Below are 20,213 nucleotides of genomic sequence, written 5' to 3' on the forward strand. Positions count from 1 at the left end.
TCATATGCAAATGTATTCCTAGAATATGTATGTATAGATGTGTGTGTGTGTGTGCCTACATCTCTTTAAGAAGTAATTCTATATATATATATACACACACACACATATATATACACACACACACACATATATATATATATATGTTGTACGGTGCCTTGCAATGGGGATCTCTGGTTTTCGACTGGCAATTTCTGTGAGCGTTCTGTCCAGGAAGATGTATATCAGGAGGAGGAAACAGTCCCATAAGCAAAGCAGAACTAATTCATCTCCTGATTATTTTGCCATTATTGGGCTCAGCCCAAGCAGTGAGCTTGGGTGTTTCATTACACCGCAGGTAATTGAAAGTGGCAGTGATTGGGTTAGGATCACATTTTTACTACTATTTCATGTGCAAATGTAGGCAGCTTCATTTCTCCATCTAAGAAAAACACGGCTCAATCTGGTTTATTTTTATGTAGTGTCTGCCATGCAAAGGAAAGAGAACAGAGACAGAACTTAATACAGCAGCTTACAGCCAAGATAGCGGTAAGTAATACTGGGTATCCATGCAGACTAGCTATTATAAAGAGCTATTATTGAGTGCCTGGGAAGGGAATGACAAAAAAGAGAACTGCYGAACACTTTAAATTCAATCTAAAAAGATAGTCTGATGCTCAGAAAAGGCTTTTTAGTGACAATGAGAACCTCATAATTTTTTATATATTTACTCTATAAGATTCTATTATATCACTTTTGGAGTATGAAGTGAGGATGAAGCAACTTAATGTCACTAAAATTAATGACAAAAAAAAGACTCAAACCTTGGGTTTAGGCTAGTGTCAAACCATGSAATCAGTCTGAAGACCTCAAAGTAAACCTATACATAATGTCAAACCAAACCTCACTCATGATCTTCTTTTATCCAAGACCTCAACATTACTGTGGGAGCTAAAACAAGACCTGATTCAGTTGTTACCTTTAAATTCTTGGGTGAATTGCACAATCAGGGAGTTTTGTTCTGCGGACTGAGAGCAGAGACGACAGCAGAGACTGAAATGTGCAGGGACAACACAACTGAAAGGCAACCGCTGTCTGTGCACTAGCCACAGGGACATGACAGTAACAGTAGAGAAGGATTCTTGCTGCTCTTGCCTATGTCATTTGAAAGACATCAAATACTTTCAGGGTGAATGCGGAGAGATGGCRCTACTAACAACATACTAACTAACAGTTCTCCCAGTCTCCTGAACTGAACTGAGTGCTACACCTCCAAGCGAAGCACCAGCTGGACCATCCACAAGACGTTTAAATCCTTTTTAAGCTCTAATGGGCCTGGCCTGAATTCACGTTGTGGGTACAAGTCATTATGCAGCCTCAGCTCTCCTCAGACAGGGCCCTGCTCATCTGAGAGCAAGTTATAAAGCTAATTAATAGGAATGCAGGAATTGCTAGCCTGGATCAGACCCAAAGCCCATTTAATTCAGTATTTTATCTCTAAAATGGAGCATGACTAGATGCTTTAGAGGAAAGTGTGAGATAGTTGGCTTCCTGGATTTGGCCGTCTCATTGACACTTTAGAGACTGGCTTAAACCCCAAAGCAGGAAGATTCCTCTCACTTGCAGAACTGCTCTCATTAATCATCAAATCTTACTATGCTCTTTGCCTCAAGGGTTAGAAGTTTCCACTGCCTCTACACATTGTCATTATTGTGGGGACTCTCCAGAAGTCAAGGAAGACACAGTCCTATGGGACACGAGTGAGAAAACATAGTGGGTGACCAAGTAACTGTACTAGGCTTCACGCTTTTTTATAAGTTGCAAAGCTACTTAACACATAAGAAAAGTCACTTGCTTCACACATACTGCCTCTTTTAAAATGACTGCTATCCCACTTGATCTTTTTTGCATATTAGGGCTGGACAGATAATTGTCATTCCTAAAATTTTCCACTATTCTGTATTTTTTACAGTTAATATTAGCTGGCCAAAGGCCTTCTAAATTAACTCTTTGAGGACACTTGTGTGTAAGTCTTATGGACTGGCTGTCCTATTTTTCCTGCTTGCTTTTTTATGTTACTAACAAACTGGAACTTCATCAAACAGTGCATCATCATCATATGATTCTGGCACATCATCCTTGATTCTTTCTGAACTCTGGTGAGAAATATTTATTAAATATTTCTGCRTTTTTTCTGTATAATTATGAACAATATTAGTGTCTTCATCTATTAAAGGCCCTGGAACATTACTAGGATTTCTTTTCTGTAATGGTGATTTTTAAAATAYTTTATTATGTCCTCAAAACTGTCAGCCAGAAATTTCTGTCTTAAGCTGCCTTTTTTCCTTCTGCATTTTTGTGCACTTCATAAAACCGATTTATATTAATTGCTTTCTGTCCCTTCATCTCCAGTTTTCCATTTGTTACATATTGCTCTTTTGTTCTGTTTGCTGTCTTTGCCACAGTATCTGTGCCAGACGGACTCTTTCTTCAATGAGGAATCATGGCTCTTTGGCCACTTAATGCAATCTTTTTAAAAACTCACCCCCATTAATTTGTGTCTTAACACAAAATTTTTTGCTGTCAGTTTGGCCTCACACTTCCCCTCAYCTTGGGGAAGCCAGTCTTCTAGAAGCACATCGCAAGGCACCCCATTACCAGTTGGGACAACCCTCTGTTTGCCTGTATTGAGTGTAATCAGGTCACGATCACTAAGCAACAGCCACGTCCCCGGCCAAAAGGCTGCTCGGATGGGCTGTGCCGCGCGTGGTGGCATTGCCACCACCCTGTGACTTTGTCACAGCTTCCAGATGCCTCCACTCAGCTAGGCCACGTTCTCCAATTTTGCAGCACTCTTGCCAATCGTGGTGCAACATGTAAATCCCGCCGCTGAGATTGGGCAATAGCCACTGTCTGCTGAACGAGTGGTAAACAAACATCTCCCCATATTTCTCCCAAATTTTCCCGAGCAGATGCAAATCCTTCCTCTCTCCCTGGCAGGCGGAAAGTCCCCGTCCCCATTAACGTCCCCTCCTCATCTGCCTGGATCCTGGCTGATGTTTTGCTGATTTTGACCTTCCCTCTTGTGCCGCAGGACGTGCTGGCAGACAAAGGGGAACCCCGAGGCAAAGGCAAGGAYGCAGGAGGACTGCAGGGCTATAAACGTGGAGCACCCAGTCCTTCGCTCTGTCTACGTACCTTTGGCCATCACCAGACACCAAAGCCTGCTCCAGGTGGACACTTGACCTGTGAGGGTTTCGCACAGTCACAGGAAACTGAAGCCATCTGTGGGCAGCCTCGGGGCTTTGGCTTTGACTTCTGGACATCCGATACCAGGTCACACTTCAGACAGACTCCTCTGTTTCCCCACTCTTTCCTTACTCAATTTCCTTCTCTTGCTTTATCCCCTGGAGGCGAYCTGAGGGAATCCCGAATTTTCTGCAGCTCCCTCCCAAATCTGCTCTGCATCACAAAGCAAAGTGGTTCTCCTTCAACTGCCAGGACAYGGCAGCCAGAATGAAGGATGATATTAAGAAAAGCAAACTGATGAAAAAGCTGAAATACATATATCTATCTATATGTATGTATGCATGTATACATAACACACACACACACATACACACATATGTATGTTGCAAGAATAACAACACTAAAATGCCTAGTGGAAACTGTAAAACAAAAAGCTTGACAAACTTGTAAGCCTGACTCCTGCTATTAAGTGTCTGTTTCCAGGAACACACGGTGCGAACTGTGCAGAGAACCTTCRGCATGAAGCAGTTAGCATTTTAAAAGTGCTTCCGGTCCATCGGGGTGAAACCAAGCTCCGGAAACACAGCTCAGAGGCAGGAGCTTCTCGGTTATTAATTCCCTGGTAACTTTGTCCAAGAAATTTGATCTGTGTCTCAGTTTCCCCTCTTTGTATGAAGATGATAATCCCTCATGCACCCAGAAAAGGATGCTGTGGGGTTGATTAAGAAGCAGTTAAAGGTGCTATATGTTAGTTTGCAAGGCACAGCCAGTTAACTAGAAAAGCTGTTCATGGGAGTTACTAATAAGTCTCAGAGCATCGCTCCACACTACCACTAGTCTTCCTCCCCTTCATGTGAGGTCAGAGGTGTTGTTCTGACACTTCTGCTGCTTAACAGGACATCTGGCATAGAATAGGTTGAGAACTGCTGCTGCGGGTAATACTTTCTCTGGAAGTGTTTGCATCAGCAGGGCACAAGAATAGCAAATCATCTGCTGTATTTGCAGACTTATCTGTTTTGTTTGATTTTCTAAAACGTCTGAAACGTCTAAAACATACAGTGAGCCTTCCAGAGTATTCATTTTTAATTTTTAAAATATTCTGTTGTGCCCTTTTCAAAATATCCTTGCTCACAAAAAGTTTTTTCCTTTAATTCTTGCTAAATTTGCTGAATGTTTGGGAGAGGTCAGACAAGTCAGAGTTCAAAGGGCTGCAGATTTGACTTCATGACACTAGTGGCTTGGGAGTTATGCATATAAATGATTATTGCTTCTTCCAAAAAGACCATGTATTTCTGGAAATSCTTCCCTCCAGGCTGATAGAAAGGAGACATTTCATAGCTCTGTGGTTAGAATAAAGAGTTCATACAAGCAGCACAGGCAGACAGAGGGTATTATTCACAGCTGTAAGAATTAGTGGCTTTACAGTATGATACTAAACAGTGTGGGGGACTGGCATTGATTGGAACTATCCAGTGGAGATGTGGACATGATTATTTAAAGGACTAACTCTCGACAGATGGACTCAGTCATGGCAATTGCATAGCATAACTATTTAAAGAGRAAAAAATGCAAATGCCCTGGAAGGGAATTATTGTTTAGAAGCAGGCAAGCAGCCTTTGGCTATTAGATAACAGGATGTTTCTTTCTATCCAAGGAGAGCATAAGGAGTAGTATCTTTAACATTTCTCTCTTAAAATCTGCTCACCTTGTGCTCATAAGCCTAAGAGAATCAGCAAGGGGTCTTGATTCATTGGGTGAAAATCAGCATGATGGTGACGATGGCTGCTGTAAGAACAGATCTAGGATAGTGACTTCCCATGAGATTCCTTTGGCAAATCTTTGTCAGAGAAGGGACATGACTACCAGCAGTTGTGTAAGTACAGATCTGAGTCCCGAGCCACCAGCTGTGACCCACCTTCAAGGGGGGACACACTGCAATGATGAGTGAAGTCCTTTACCTGTATTTTGACACACTCCTCAGGTGGCTGTAAACTTTAACAAAGAACTTTCCAATCCTAGGATGAAAACTAAGATTGTGAGGTGCTCAGATACAATAGCATAAGGGTCCTGTTAAGCATCTGWGATAAGCAGGTAGGCAGACAGAAGTGAAAATTCAGGGCTCTGAGTTGTTGTGCAATGGCTCTGTCCTCCTGTTCGTGACAACCAGGTGATAATAGGGCATCACCCTAACGATACCCCCTTTGGCTGTCCTATCAGACGTCCCAGARCTGGTGGGAAGGGGAAAGCAGCAGCAAGGAGAGAAAAAGGAGAGACAGGTAGACAGTCTCTCAGCTGAAAGGTGTTTCAGGGAAAGATGGCACTTCACCTTTTCCCACCCAGGAAATGGAAATCCAATTCATGAACAGATGGTTCTGCTAGATTCTTCTATGTATCTCAGAATTAATTAATGGGCTGAGGAAGTCATGATTTGAATTCAAAAGCTTTTCAKCAGTCGTTGAAGTCCTGTGGCTAATGATAAAAAGAGAAGGACACTTTTATAACCAAGAACATCTTCCTTTCTTCATTAAGCTACTGATCCTTAAGCGCATGCGTAACTGTGGTTGCATCTAGTTTCCTAGCCTCATAACTTGCAGTGTGTTTATTGTTGGATTCCCTCTGTAAAACGGGGTCCTCGTGCACAGACTCTTGTGGACTCTATGCTTAGAGTAGCCCTGAAACTGCCTCTGCTTTCCGGGCAGACTGTGTGCTTTGGCAGGCCTCAGGTACACCTCCAATGTGTCCTCTGGAACATGTGTGGTGCTGCATGTCTCAGTGCGCTTGGCGAGCTAGCCTGCTCCCCAGGGGATGGATGTTTGTATGAGAGCAGGGAAGGAGGCAGAGCAGAGAGCAAAGAATCAGAGCACACCAAACCTACCCCTAGCAGGCCAGTGCCTGGGGCTTTCCTTCAAATCCATCATGTTCTTAACAATGCCTGCTCMGTGCCTACTGCTGTAATACCCAAATAGGTCTCAGCAGTGAGGAAAATACTGACTAATGCCAAATGCATAGATGGCCTGAACGTATCTGATGAAGCAGAACTAGCATTGTCTAAAGGTAAGGGGCAGCAACTGGGAGCCAAGCCTCATTTCATTACTATTTATGCTGTAACATAAGCAAGTCACTTGATTTCTTCAGAATAGCCTCCCACTTCCTGTGAGCCAAGTGTTCTTCCTTCCAGCCCACTTGCAGCTATATATAATCTCATTACTGTCCGCCTTTTTTGCAGTCCAGTCTGGGAATCATGCTTCCCAGAAATCTTGAGATGGCATTCAACATCATTAAGATTCTTGTAAAAGTACAGTTTGAATGCCTGTTCCTTGCAGTTTGCTTTATAGGGTCACTTTTTATGTCTGTTGGCAGGAAAGTTTTTTTCAATTTCTAATGCAAAGTGAGAATTTCATACATAAACTACCAAGAGTAACAAGGCTCACAGTAAGATCCCAAGAGTTAGCAATCTAATCTAAACCACCCAAGCTCTGATATGGTCTCTATACTTTCTCCTCCCAGCAACTGTTGTTCAATGTAACATTTGTGACAAACCAGAAAATACAGAGTTGTATTTTCTCTATTCTCCTCTGTGAATATTGTAAGATTCTTTATCTGTTCAGTTTTGTATTGCTGCCTGCCTGAAACCAAAGACAGCTGCTAAGAAGCTGCTCATGGTCTGAGGACAAAAGGTAGAACCGTGACATGGATAAGTCATGTAGTGCTGGTAAGGGGGTTATCGCGGACATTATGGTCTATGTTGCAGAGGGTGAGCAAGGCTGGTACGGAAAGATGTTACCTCTTTCTGTATATCTTGCTTCACAARTAAGATGGTCACAGATAGCTTCAAAGAAACTAAGTAACAATGGCTAGTTCCTTCCAGCAGAGGGTGARCCACTTCTCTCAAAGTTAAGGCTAGGAATCAATGGAGGATTACAAATGTCGAAGACCCTRGCCAAGGGATAGAAATTGCATGAGCTGAAAGAGGCTGATATGCTAGCAAAAGTCGTAAGAGGGACCCTGCAAGTGATGCAGCCTGTAACGGAGACAGAAATCAAGCCTGGATTTCTTTAAATCCAGTCCAGGATCCCAAGAAAAGCTGKCATTTTTCTTTTTTAATCCTTTTCCAGGAACGTCTGAGTCTCCAAGGTACAATGCTGATTTGGAAGAAAAGCTGTCATTTACAGAACTACACTAATTAACTGGATGGAGTCCCCTAAGCTCTCTATTCCCCAGCATTAAACTGGAATCTCCTTCTCTAATCGCCTGGTCAGTTAGCGTATTGTTGGTTAATTTTGTCATGAACAAAAAAGGTTTCTTATAAAGGGATTACCTATGAGACATCCTCCTGTGTTTACAATAGAGTTGTGCAAAGTCTTGAAACCCATGTTTTCTATAGTTTTTAGGATTGGAAATTCTCTTGTGATAAAARGAGATTTTTAATGCAAGACTTTATGAAGTTACATGTATAAATAACCCAAGTGAAATGATAATGTTCTCTAAACAAGGAGTCTGTCTTTATTTTCTAGGCTCATAAAAATAAGTCAGCCTCTGCATGTCACATGTATCAATAGGAAAATCAAGTAAACTAACTTGTTCAAGTGAACTAACTTGTTGAAGTAAGCTAAGCAAATTTCCCTTCTGCCACCTTCTTCCTCCCCAGTTTCAATGAAGAGTTAACCTACCAGCTAGTCAACAAGAGGCAAAAGCACACATAAATCTGATTGTATGATATTGGGGTAATAATGGTTTGCAGCACAGCTTCCTCATCTATTACGTAATATAAAGTTAATTCCTCTAGAAATTTAGCCATGAAGAGAGGCCTGTCATCAGGTATAAACTCAGCTTATTGATTTCTGCATGGGTTGCAGCCACTTCCAGAATGAAACAAGGCAGCTTTTCAACAGCACACAGCATTTCACATACCRGTGAAGGACAAATGTTGTCTCTCTTTAGCAAATTCATGTGTGACTGGGATTCAGTGAACATGATCAGCTGGTTGTATTGTTGAATATCCCAGGCCAAACTAGGAACACCAATCCATTGCTTGCCAGAACAAGAATAAAAAAGAAAAAACTTAATTAGCTGGAATGAGAGGGGGGAGTTTAGGTGAAAAGTTTGTAGGTGAACCAGACTTGGCAGCTCCATGACACAATGCTTCTACGGGCATCTTCTCATCACGCKGACACCCAGGTTACAAACAGCTTCTGACTTGCTCTCAGCTGTTACTGGGGTGTCTTCCCCATGATTCCTGCTTTCCTGATCTTGCGTATCTCTAGGGTTACTCGCAATTACTGACCCGTCCAGCTTTATTGGTCAGCCTCTGTCACGCTATAGCTGAGCCTTTGGACTTTATTCATGGAGAGTTTTATTTTCTTACTACCCATYCTTTTAGCTTAAGATGCTATTCTCTCCTGGTGTATATGGGTAATACTACAATGTTTGTGCCCCAAAATCTGCGTCACAGAACAAAAGAGTCCCTCCTGGCAGATCCAGGTWGCTGTCCATTCAATCCAAGCCCTGGACAGAGATGTATGCAGAGGGTTGAATTTTACTCAGCATGACCGCTCTTACAGAAATTAAATACTGGGCTGATGAGTGCACTACTAAAAAAAATGGCAAAGAAGGGGAACACATATACAACTGGGTATACTTCCTTGAATGGTTTCAGCATAAGAACATAATGTACTTACCTAGAATTTTTCATATGAATTACTTAACACTGATGCTTTTATGAGTAAAAATGCAGAAGAAAAAAAATGCCTTTTATTGAGGGGAAAACTGAATTGTAGACCTGGGAAATGTCTTACTTAGCATTATGTAGCAGAATGAGCACCATGCGTGCCCATTCATAAAAGTGGTCTCAAGCTCGTAGTCAAAGACTTGAACTCTTTAAAACAACCAAACGAACTCTAGCAAACTAGAGGTGGAACTAAACAGCTTGGAGAGCAAGGGCCAGAGCCTCCTACATTTAAGCAAACTGGAGCATCTGTTGCATGGAGCAGAGCTGATTATGCCTTGTTATACAAAATGTGGGTGATAGCTCAAATGGATACATCCAAAAATCAAAAAATTATCATSTCTCAATGGTTCTTCCCTGATAATACATTCACCCTCAAGTGACCCAAATTTTTTGCTCTATGTAGCTTTCCTCAGTCTCTCAGACAGCTTGTGACCTTCTTGTTCCTCTTCCTTTGGATTTAGAAATGTCACTGTCTATATTTTAAGATGCCTTAGAAACAACTTCCCTTTTTATAGTGCCTTCTATACAGTTTTCCATCCTTTTCTTACTGCTTAGCAGTTTAGAAATATTTCCATTACTAAGACAAATTGTCTAGCTTGAATCRCATTATAATTTTTGTTTTTTAAGAACAATATTCATGAATTCAGAGAGAGGGGGAAAAAAAGAGGAGATTCRGTCTTATGAAATTCTCACTATTCAGAAATTCTTATCATTTCAGTAGAACCTTAGTAAGTATCTGCATGTTGAAGTTTCTGTTTATTGAAGTTTGTGAAATAGGGCATGAACAGGTTTGTGTTTATGCAACACGCTTGGGGTATTAAGGCTCGCTAGAGTAAACGCAGTACCTTGCAGAATAGGAGCAGYATAAGGTGAGAGGCAGCAGGCTGCTGGGGCCTGTGTTTCACAGGCCACCAGTTGAGCTTGCCTGGAAGCTCATCCTGAACTGGCTTCCAGGCGTGAGCTTAGCTCCAGCCTCCTAAGCTGCACGTTAGGCAGTTGCACAGCACCTGGCTTCAGCTCTGCCTGGCACAGGTCCCACTTTGCTGGTTAAAAGCCTTGGATGCTCGAGGTAGATGCTGTGGGCTACAGACCACAGGTGGATTTGCTCCTGACCCAGCATGCTTTGACAAGGCCACCCAGAGTCTTAGGTCCCCTTCAACTGCAGGGGTAACATGCACCAAAAGCTGGCTCTGTGTATAGACCAGAGACAGCCTGTTGCCTTGAAATAGCTCACGATGCAATGGGATGACAACTGCTAAAAGCGATACTATAACTAGTTGTCCTGTCAAAACGGTGATCTCAGCTTCTTGAGATATTATGAGCTATTCAGGCCACTCAGATGTCTACCATCCCACCAAATGTCAATTTGCCAGCTGTGCATTATAAAGCTACAGAATGAGAGAGAAGCGTCAGAACTGTGTTCTAAAATGTGAACGATCCAGGCCAGGCTGTGTGAGAAGAAGGAACTGGAAGGCATTTTATGGGCTTAGGCCCCAAGATTTGGGCAGTCAGGAGCTATGAAATAATGGAACCACAGTTACCTTCAAATACAAAAGTGCAGTTTAGTGAGTAGGTGGAAGAGGGGGCGGGGGACCAGTGCTTTTAACTCAGAACTGCTGTTCAGATGCTGACTCTGCCAGTTCCTCAGTGCATGACTGGGAATGAATCACTTCATTCTGTGTGCCACTTACCCCCATGCAAAGGGCAAGCATGAAGTCTCTGCTCTCAAAATAGGAAGAAGCTGCAATGTCCTTGTGATTCACTGCAGGTGATCTGTATCCTCATATGCTCAATGACAGTAAATCCAGCACAAAGGAAGCTGAGGCCTATATACAGTAAGGGCTACAGGGGAGGAGGAGGCACAGTATTAATTAACCAACTGTGAGACTGATTGCAATAGATTATCTGACAAAAAACAATCCTGAAGAGCTTCCCTTTTCATTTAAAAGGAAAATAAAAACCAGAGGCGCCAACTTAGATCAGGAGAGATTCTGCAAACTGGAACAGACCAGGTGCTTGCTACAGGGTAGAGCAATAAGGGTGCCAGATAGAAAGGAACTGSATAAGAAGGATTGTGAACATATTTACAGCCATCTGGCACCCTCTAATTATCCAAGTGACGAGGCTGCCTGAGTGCTCACCAAAATGTGGAAAGTGAGGGAAGAAAGGAGTTTGTTTGGGCAGAGGATCTTGAGTGCTTCATGCTTTYAACGTATGTTTTTTGGAAATGTTTTATATCACTTACAACATTATTTATATTACTGGAGATGYAGGAAAAATATACCAGAAAGAAATGGAGGGGCTATTCCTTCTAGAGTTTTCCTTCCAGGTTTCCAAAAATTAAGCCATAGGGAAGAAAAGATATGTTTTCTCAGGAGGCAGCATAGTCCAGGATGGACTACCAGATGAAGAATCAGGAAAGCTTGATTCATTCTCGTCTATGCCACTGACACGCWGCTAGTTTTATCTACAGTCTTGCAATTTTTAGTGGATTTCTGGGAAAATCTACAACACCTGGAACCATGTTATTAAAAAAAAAAAAGCACAGGTTTCAATTCTAAGTGACAATTAAGTTTCTAATACATGAAACTACAGAGTAAACATTTTAAAACAAGGCCATGATGTTTACTAATAAAGTAAAAGGAAATATAAAAGTAATGTTTTTGAGCACTGGTATTATACTTTTATGGGCCTTATTCATGATTTCTGAATGTCTAGATTCACCAGCATTACAGCTGTGTTACAGCTGTGTGTCCTGGCTTTATTGTTCTCTAGCTGTAAGAACATGGAGAAGAGCCTTCCGTTCAATTACTTCAACTTCAGAATCTTTCCTGCCTGTTAAGAGTATTTATTTCTTAAACCTGCTCTGCAGAAAGGCGAGCAGGAGTACAGTTCCTATTTGGCAGTTACAGTATGTGTACATCCCTTTGCCTGACAGGAAGTCAACAATAAAAAGTGATTGTTTCGTGTGAATTCTGGAGTATATTTTTCTCTTCTKTTTGAAGATATTATGAAGTCAAATACTATACTGAGATTCTTTAAAAGGCTGAATAATTTTATGACCACTAATAACCTATGCTGTTACATCTTTTAAGAGAAGACTAATCAAATTTCAGGGTATTAACTGATRCTGATGCAAGTTATCAAAATGAGCTCTTTCTTTTATTCCTCTGTCASGAGCTAAATGGGAATTCCGTTAGGAATTAGACTTTGCTGCACAGATTATTCATTCTAGCATGATAAAAAGCAAGGTCTTGGACTTAAAATTTGATATCTGTAGTTGTTCACATATTACAGCAGATACCAAACTAGAAGCTGTATCTTCTAAGCAATGTGGAGTTTTCCTTCTTGATAGTGAGAAAATTGCACCTTACCATAGCACAGAATTAGATCACTTTAAACTAGCACAGTGGTTTCCCTGTCAGCAACATTTTATTGTCATGGAATCTAATCTCAAAAGCTTCTGCTGCTGCTCCTTGAGATAAGACTCATTGAAATGAACAARAATGTGATTTCAGCCATTTGTAAACAAATGTAGAAACAAGAATTTAATTAGAGTCCAACATCCAGCATAGAAATAGAACATGACCAGTAGCTATACAGGGCTAAATTGCTCTAATAGGGAAGAATAGGCCTGAAGAATGCATGTTGCAATCAGGAAGAAAGCCATTTACTTTGGCAAGAAAACCAGAGACATCATGTTCAGATTTTTTGAACGAGATGTCAAATCAAAGCTTTGATGCACTTTTGATCATTAAACTTTTCATGGTACCTACTGTAAGAACAGGCATAACAAATTCAGTGTTCTGCCAGTGTCAGACCACTGTTTATTTGCATTTTCTATCTTTGATTTCTTACTATACTTAAAGAAACTGCTTGTCACTTTTCTCCTAAGGTGCTTTTCATATTCCTAGTGAGCCGTAAGAAGCATTTCACTTCTCAGAGACTGCTCTCTGTCATTATACCCATTTGTGCTGGAGTTCTCATTTTTCTAAGTATATACAAGTCCTTAGGTGTTGCAATTCAGGTATGTTGTTTTGTTTCCAGCCCTTTCCGTTTCAGCTCCATTTTTGTCTTCTGGTAACTCTGCTACCCCCTCCCCCGCTTTTTTTTTTTGGGGGGGGGGACATTTATGGGATGCTGCCAGAAATGCTGAGCCAAAGCATTTCTATTTCCTCAATTTTGACTTGATCTTTTTCCCTTATTGTTAAAAAAAATCCTTTTCATTCTTCATTCATTTAGCTCAATGAATTCTTCATTCAAACTTTTTGTCCAACCAGTAGGKTTTGCTATGTTCTTTCACACAGAAAATATCAGATATAATTAGATTACATACATTACCTTCTTTTGCTGTGATGCCTCCTAAGAAACTGATACTTGTTAAGTTGTAATGTACCAACATTTCTGGTTAACAAGTTGATCAATATTATCTCAYTACGTCTACAGTTTCCTGTTGATATGTCTGCATCTGCATGTGGCCTCTTTTTTATACTCATATTACAAGCCTTTTCATTCTCTGGCTATATAATACCACCCAAAAAGTACCTGGATTACAATCACAGTTTCCAAGTACTGTGATAACAAAAAAAAAGTAGGTAAGAATTTTTTGTGGTGACTGATTATGGTTCAAGCAAAACAGAAATGTCAGCCTCTCTCCATTGGTACTAGAAGGAGCAACTCGCATGCAAGCCCAGGTTCCTCTGATGATATCTTTCCCTTCCGACCCTTTCAGATCTTTGGGGGGGGGAAAAAAAAGAAAGAAAGAAAGAAAAAAAAAGTAACTCTGTATGAAGTAATGTTATAATCCAAATTGTTTGCAAGACAGAATTGGGCAAAGTTATTTTACATTAAAAATTTTCTCAGTCTGAAGTCTGTCCTTTGCCTTCTAGGTGAGTTAGATTATGTATTTTAGTGAGGAAAACTTTGCCACCAATATGACTTTGCTCTTTACCCTTTCCACAGGAAGTTTATTGGAGAGTGAATGAAAAGTTGTCTTGCTCTGCCCTCTTATGATGGTATCATATTTTCGGCTGTTTTTTGTTAGGTATGTCCTGTCTGCAGCTAGGAGACAGACGTTTAAGTAAAAATATATAATAGGTATATAGCTTTCAGGGTCTAAGTGACTATATTTAACAGTGTTAGTTTTGAGTATTTTGATACAAATTTTTGCCTCTCTTCAGTTACATCTTTTCCTCATTTTATCAACTTGTTAATGAAGTATTTGAATGTCTTGCAGTTACATTTATGAGCAAAAAGGAAAAATCTGGCCAATAGTGTGTAAAAAATGAAGTATTACAAACATTCCAAAATGACACCTGAGAAAGGTAAGCTCCCATAGCATCATACAGTAGAGGTCTTATAAACTTAGGCCCAGCACCAAATGCGTGTATCTAGACACAAATTGGCGCTCTCTGTCCTGTTGCGCTCTGCACTTCAGTGCTAATCTTAGTACAGGCCAAGCCRTCTCTATCTACACTCACCAGTAAGGGCACATACATAATTTGTTCGAAATGTTTGTGTTTAATATAAGTTTGAAAGTCACCTGTCCACAGGTGTGAACATACTTTGTGCGTCTTGTGTGGGGTCAAAATGCATCTGCTTCCTGAGGTTTGACTTCACGCAAGTGAGCAGTAACTACCTTYGATTACATTTCCTGTTTGCCCAGAAGCAGGAAGAACAAGTGAGCACTTTTGCAGAAAATATTATAATCTCAATATCTGGAGCTCCTCCCAACAGAAATGATTTTCCCTGACTGGCTGGAAAGCAGCCAGCAGATTTCACATTCTTAAACAACAATAAAATGAAAACAAAGTCTCAAAATCCAAAAACAGTTTTACTGAGTGGTAAGTGTAAAACRTACTCTTTTACTACGCTGAAGTTTGTTTCTGCTGTTGAACCTACAGGAAACAGACTCAGACATAGTGAGAGATATGCATCAGGGTAAAATAACAGAGTTCATGGCTAGGTGGAAAGCAAAGAGATACTGCTGATGGTATGGCAGTTCTGTTATGTTCATGAAGTCTTTGACTCACTGTCCAGGATAAAGTATACATTCAAATGTGTCCAGCGTTATCCCAGACTTCATGAGCCTTGCATAATTAAAAATATATATTACACCCACATAATAATTTTATTATCAAAACTACTCCATAGAAAATAAACCCAAATACACTTAGGATTCCAAATTTCTAGCAGTACAGTTAGCCTCAAAAGTTCAAAAATTATGAGTCAGGTTCCAACAAAAATATGAGGGTTTTTTTTGAAATTCTTTATGTTTTTTGTTAGAATTTTTTTTTGTCGTTTGTGCAAAATGAATGTGCAAGAATGCCCTAAAATCAAGTTCTTCCCTTAAATTTTAAAGGATTTGATGGATCTGTTTTTTAAATTACAGCTGAAATTTTCCTATGTTCAAACGACTTCAGGTGTGTGATTTTAAGATGACAATTAGTACAATATTCATAATACTAYTGTGAAAGCTGGCAACACTCATTTTGATATGCCACTTTCCCAAAGCCCATAAAAAACAGATGGACTTTGTGACATACCTGGCAAGTTAATTARATCTGGACAGTAGTGGACAAAGGAGAAAGAAAGAGTCAGATTCAAGGACACCTCTAGGAAAATTTTTCTTCCTGTTCGCCACAGACATGGGGCCAGCGGATGCATGAGCCATACCAAGTTACTGAGTATCTCCAGAGTACATTTGCTGATCTTAACGATGTAACCAATGAAAATGTGTTTGTTCACTGCCACAGACTGCTGTGAGAATGGCTGGCACAGTTGGATTTGTGCAAAATGATCATGTCAAACTCACTTAGCTYGAAAAGTGCCTTGAATCTGAAGGAACCGGTATGTTTGTGGGCCTCAGCCTTACACTAACRTAAGTTTTGCAGCTCAGCTGTTGACTACAACTGCAACTGATGTTGGWTGTTTAGACATCCACTTTTTTGCATGTTCATTAAGCATGAAAGCTATGACAGAAGAGGGGAGAAAGAAGAGGAGGGGGCAACAGAGGGTTTGAGAAATGGAGCAGTTGTGCAGGATTCTACAAGTTCATCACACTCAAGTGAACTGAACCATTACGACCAAGTTGTTTGGATCCCATTTGCAAGCTCCTTTCTTAAACATACATGTTTTTCTGTACTTTTAATAGTTGATGAAAGTGGGCTGTTTGTTGTTAAACAGCAGCTGCATCTCATTCCCAATGGTAAAAGCTGAAGGGATCCCTGCTTAGACTAGATCTATCACTGTAGCTCTTGTTTATAGGGACGATTCTCTGTTGTTCTGCATTTTGTGTGAATATTTCTATCAGCAGAATGTGGGCATGAAATACTTTATTTTGACCCAGTAAAGTTTTATATCTACTTTGCACAGCTGTAAATGACTAGACAAGCAGAAAACCAACAGAGAATAAAGCTGTATATTGTAAAGTATTTGGGGATCACAGGCACTACATAAATGTGTATTGCAAAACCAAAATGTGCCACTGTCCTAGCTATGAAAAACTATGTGAAAAAGCAAGTAAATTCAATGGCAATACAAGGAGAAAAGAAAACAAACTAGCTATGGCCTGCAGCCATACAATCCCAAACCGGGATTTCATTAGAGTTTAGAAATAAGCCTGGCTGGTCCTGATTGGGAGGAGAATAGGAAGCTGCCAAGGAACTCCCAGGTATGACAGGAAATAGTGCTGATGCTCAAAACCCCAGCTACCTAGAAAGACAGATTGATAGCTCAGCATGTGGCACTTCCCAATAGAAGCCAATAATTAACTGTATCATTTTTGTTGTATTAGAGCTCAAGGCGTGCTATCATTTTTGATGAACTCTCTCTATTGCATTTGGTTACCACTCATCATCTAGTCTAGCATCCTGCTTCCAAAATCAGTTATTGCTTAATACTCCAAAGTAACACACAGTTCACTAGATGCATTATTTTTTGTAATACTGTTCACAGACAAGGCAGAGGAGAAATAACTTCCAGAAACCAGCAGTCCCTAAGCATAAGATTTGATTATCTTATTTTAGCATGCACATTATGGCCCACATTTTGAGCTGCAGCTGTGCTGTGCCTTAGGGAGTGGTTCCCACCTAATTTAGAGCAATGGCAGGTTAGGAATTGTTACAATTACTATGGTACGATGTTACTCTAGCCACCGCTCCATTTTTCCAATAATTAGCCCTTGCACCAGAAAGCTTAGAAAGGAGATGATAGGAAGTGGCTATATATCACTTGGGGAGACTCCATGGCAGGTAGAAATACTCTAGTGACTGAATCTGTTGAGACTACAGCTGCTTTAGGTAATTAGAGCAGTGTAAAGCAGTTAGCTACAGGACCAGATCCTCCAACGCAACATACAGAGGTTATTCTGGCCGAAAGGATGTAATTAATTATTATTATTTGTATATTTAGGAAATCATCCTCTAAATTTAGTCAGTGTAACAGGATAAGAAAAGTGGTGTTCAGAAAACACAGTAAGGATCATTGTCTTGCATGGATGATGGTTAGACACATCATGATAAACAAAATACAAATGAACTGCGATAAGCCCAGCATATCGGGATAAAAGAAAAACTCAGGAATCTTAGGTATTACCCCAATTCCCACCAGACAAGGCCTATTTTTCTGCAGTTACATAAGACCAGGAAACTAAGCAGGGTGGAAAGAAATGAAAACAGAACACCTTTGAAAGAGAAGTACTGCTATGAAGCTTTTGGACCAATGAAATTACATTTGTGGAAGATTTAATAAGTACTTGAAAGACATCTATGGAAAAAGCATTAGACTTGCTACATTTACTGTAACTTCCGTGAGCAGGCCAGCCCAAAAGGTCAGCCTTGTACTAGTCCAAGAGAGGATACAGAAATGACCCTGAGCAAGGCCTAGCAAGTCATAATGTAAACTGCTAATAACGGAGAAAACATGCTCTTGACAGAAAAAGAAACAGAAAAACTGTACAAGTCACAAGTAGAGAGTCCATGGACTCTCACATTTGGGAGCAAAGTTTAACACACTTCCCTCCTCCCGTACTCGTACCATTTCCTGTACCTTGACAGCATGTTGTAATGTGAGCAAGCYGCTGAGACCAACGGGACATTTCTTAGAGAAAGAGAATCCATTAGATTTTCCTGGCTTGCTTTTTACATTTATCACAAAGTATACCTGGGAATTTTATGGGTCCCCTTTAATAWTAAGCTGCGTTGCAAATAAGGCATCCCCAAACCATTAGCACATGAGTGATGTCCTGCATGATGCCAGGAAGAGCTCTTATCCTTTCAASGGCATGCTAAATTAAACAGCAGTGCAAAAACTATAGTATTCTTTAGTCTTTTTTTCTACTTATGCTACGAAATCCTGAAGTTAAATCATATCTAATATAGTCATCTTAAATATTTTAGGCACACATAGAAGAACAGAAAGATCAATATTGTTTACACTAGGTTCTGCCTTCTCTCTTTCAGGTAGGGCTGAAATTTAGTTACCTAAAAGGCATATTCTGATATAGTATTTACTACATGATCAAGATCATACTCCTGAAAATATCGTGCCAGTGGTCTCAGTGATATGTCAGACGTAAATATGAGAGACCAGCAACTAAATCTTTTGGACAGTTCATTTGGTAGAATGATTTCAGAAGGGAAGGCAAACTTTTTTTTTTCTGTGAGAAATTTGGAGTACTAATTTCACAAAGCTAATGCATACCAGACAATGTAGTACAAGATCCTCCAGGCTGTTACATGAATAAGGTCTTTCAGGCACTGCACACTGCCCCRCTTGTTCCCTAAAGTAGTGCTTTCTGGTCGCTAACCTCTCAGCTGGCAAGAACAGARGACGCTGGACCAAGTGCCATTTGTCTGTCAGCTTAAAAAAAGTAGAACCGTCCTTACAGTTGTTCCCTTCTGCACTTCCTATCATGCACTTTCATTGCATCTGACAATATAGATGAGGACACATGATATTATTATTTTTTTTTAACAGACTTTGATGATCGCAGCTGTCAGGGTCCCCCCTGAAAGCCAACTCTAACCAGCTCAGAGTTTTCACATTCTATCACACCTAGCCTCCACATTCTCAAAACCTGAACATGCTAAGAAGTCAATCTTTAATCTTTCACTTCTCCTCTGCCCTGAATAAATACTCCTGAAGTGACTCAGGCAGGAATAAATGTTTTCAGACTGCAGCCTTCTGTTGTTGTTCCCTAATGAGGGGAAATATAACTACTTCTTATTTATAAAGCCTGGATGCTGCAAATGCAGAGGTTATAGGTGAGGTATTATACACATTATGTGTATTTCACTCTGAGAAACCTAATCATTTCTTATACCTTGAGTTCCTCAAGTACCATTACAGACAGAAGCACCTGTTACTTGACTGCATTCTCATCCTTAGAATACCCAGTTTAATTAAATGAATGTAGCTAAAATGTCCAGAACCTTCCAAAATAAGACATTTAAAAGAGTTAATTAGGCTCCTTTATGATTAGGAGATAGCTTGAGGATAATAAATCTGTGATTCTTTCCTCTCGGAAACACAAAGCTCATTATTGGTCAGACTTYCGTGTACATAGTGCCCTCTAGTGCCCCTTCTCCATGAACTAAGGGCCAGAGCCCCTTTACTGTGCCTACAAGTTTAAAAACAGAATCAGTAATAGGTGGTTAAAGAAATATGCACAACTGTCAAGACATATTCATGCAAAGGAATTTTTTAATGATTTCTCCTGCCTCTTTTCCCTGTCTCCCTCCCTCTTTACTCACTGTTTAACTAGAAACTAATACTGATACTGTAGTAGCACCTAGGTGCCTTTGCTAGTTGTCGGAGCGCCTCATTCTCCTGCGCCCTGTATGGAGGTGCACACGCACACATTAACAGGGAGATACCCCCAAGGCCAGCAGCAGCACAGGGTGGCAGGATGATCCCGGCGAACAGCCGAAACTACGACAAGCACCGGGCGCTGCGGAGCACCACCACCCTTCCAGGCACCTGCCAGATGAGGTCACTCCAGAACAAGGCAAGGGAGGTTCTTCCTCTGGGCCTTCTCCTGCATTTTCACAGARTAAGCAAGCCTTGCATTTCTTGATACAATTTTGAGCATCTCAGGACAAAAATCAAGTTTCAGATTTGCCCTTCCAGAACACAGCATTGCACTCTTTTGGCAGCTGTTTTTTTGCAAGAGTACAATGTGAGGCATTCAGAAGTGACACTGACAACTGAAAAGATGACCAGACAGTACAGCATAGAATTGCATTTGATTTGGGAATTT

The sequence above is a fragment of the Rhea americana genome, unplaced genomic scaffold (genome assembly GCF_003343005.1).
Source record: "Rhea americana isolate MKP2758 unplaced genomic scaffold, rheAme1 scaffold_493, whole genome shotgun sequence".
Taxonomy (NCBI): Eukaryota; Metazoa; Chordata; class Aves; order Rheiformes; family Rheidae; genus Rhea; species Rhea americana.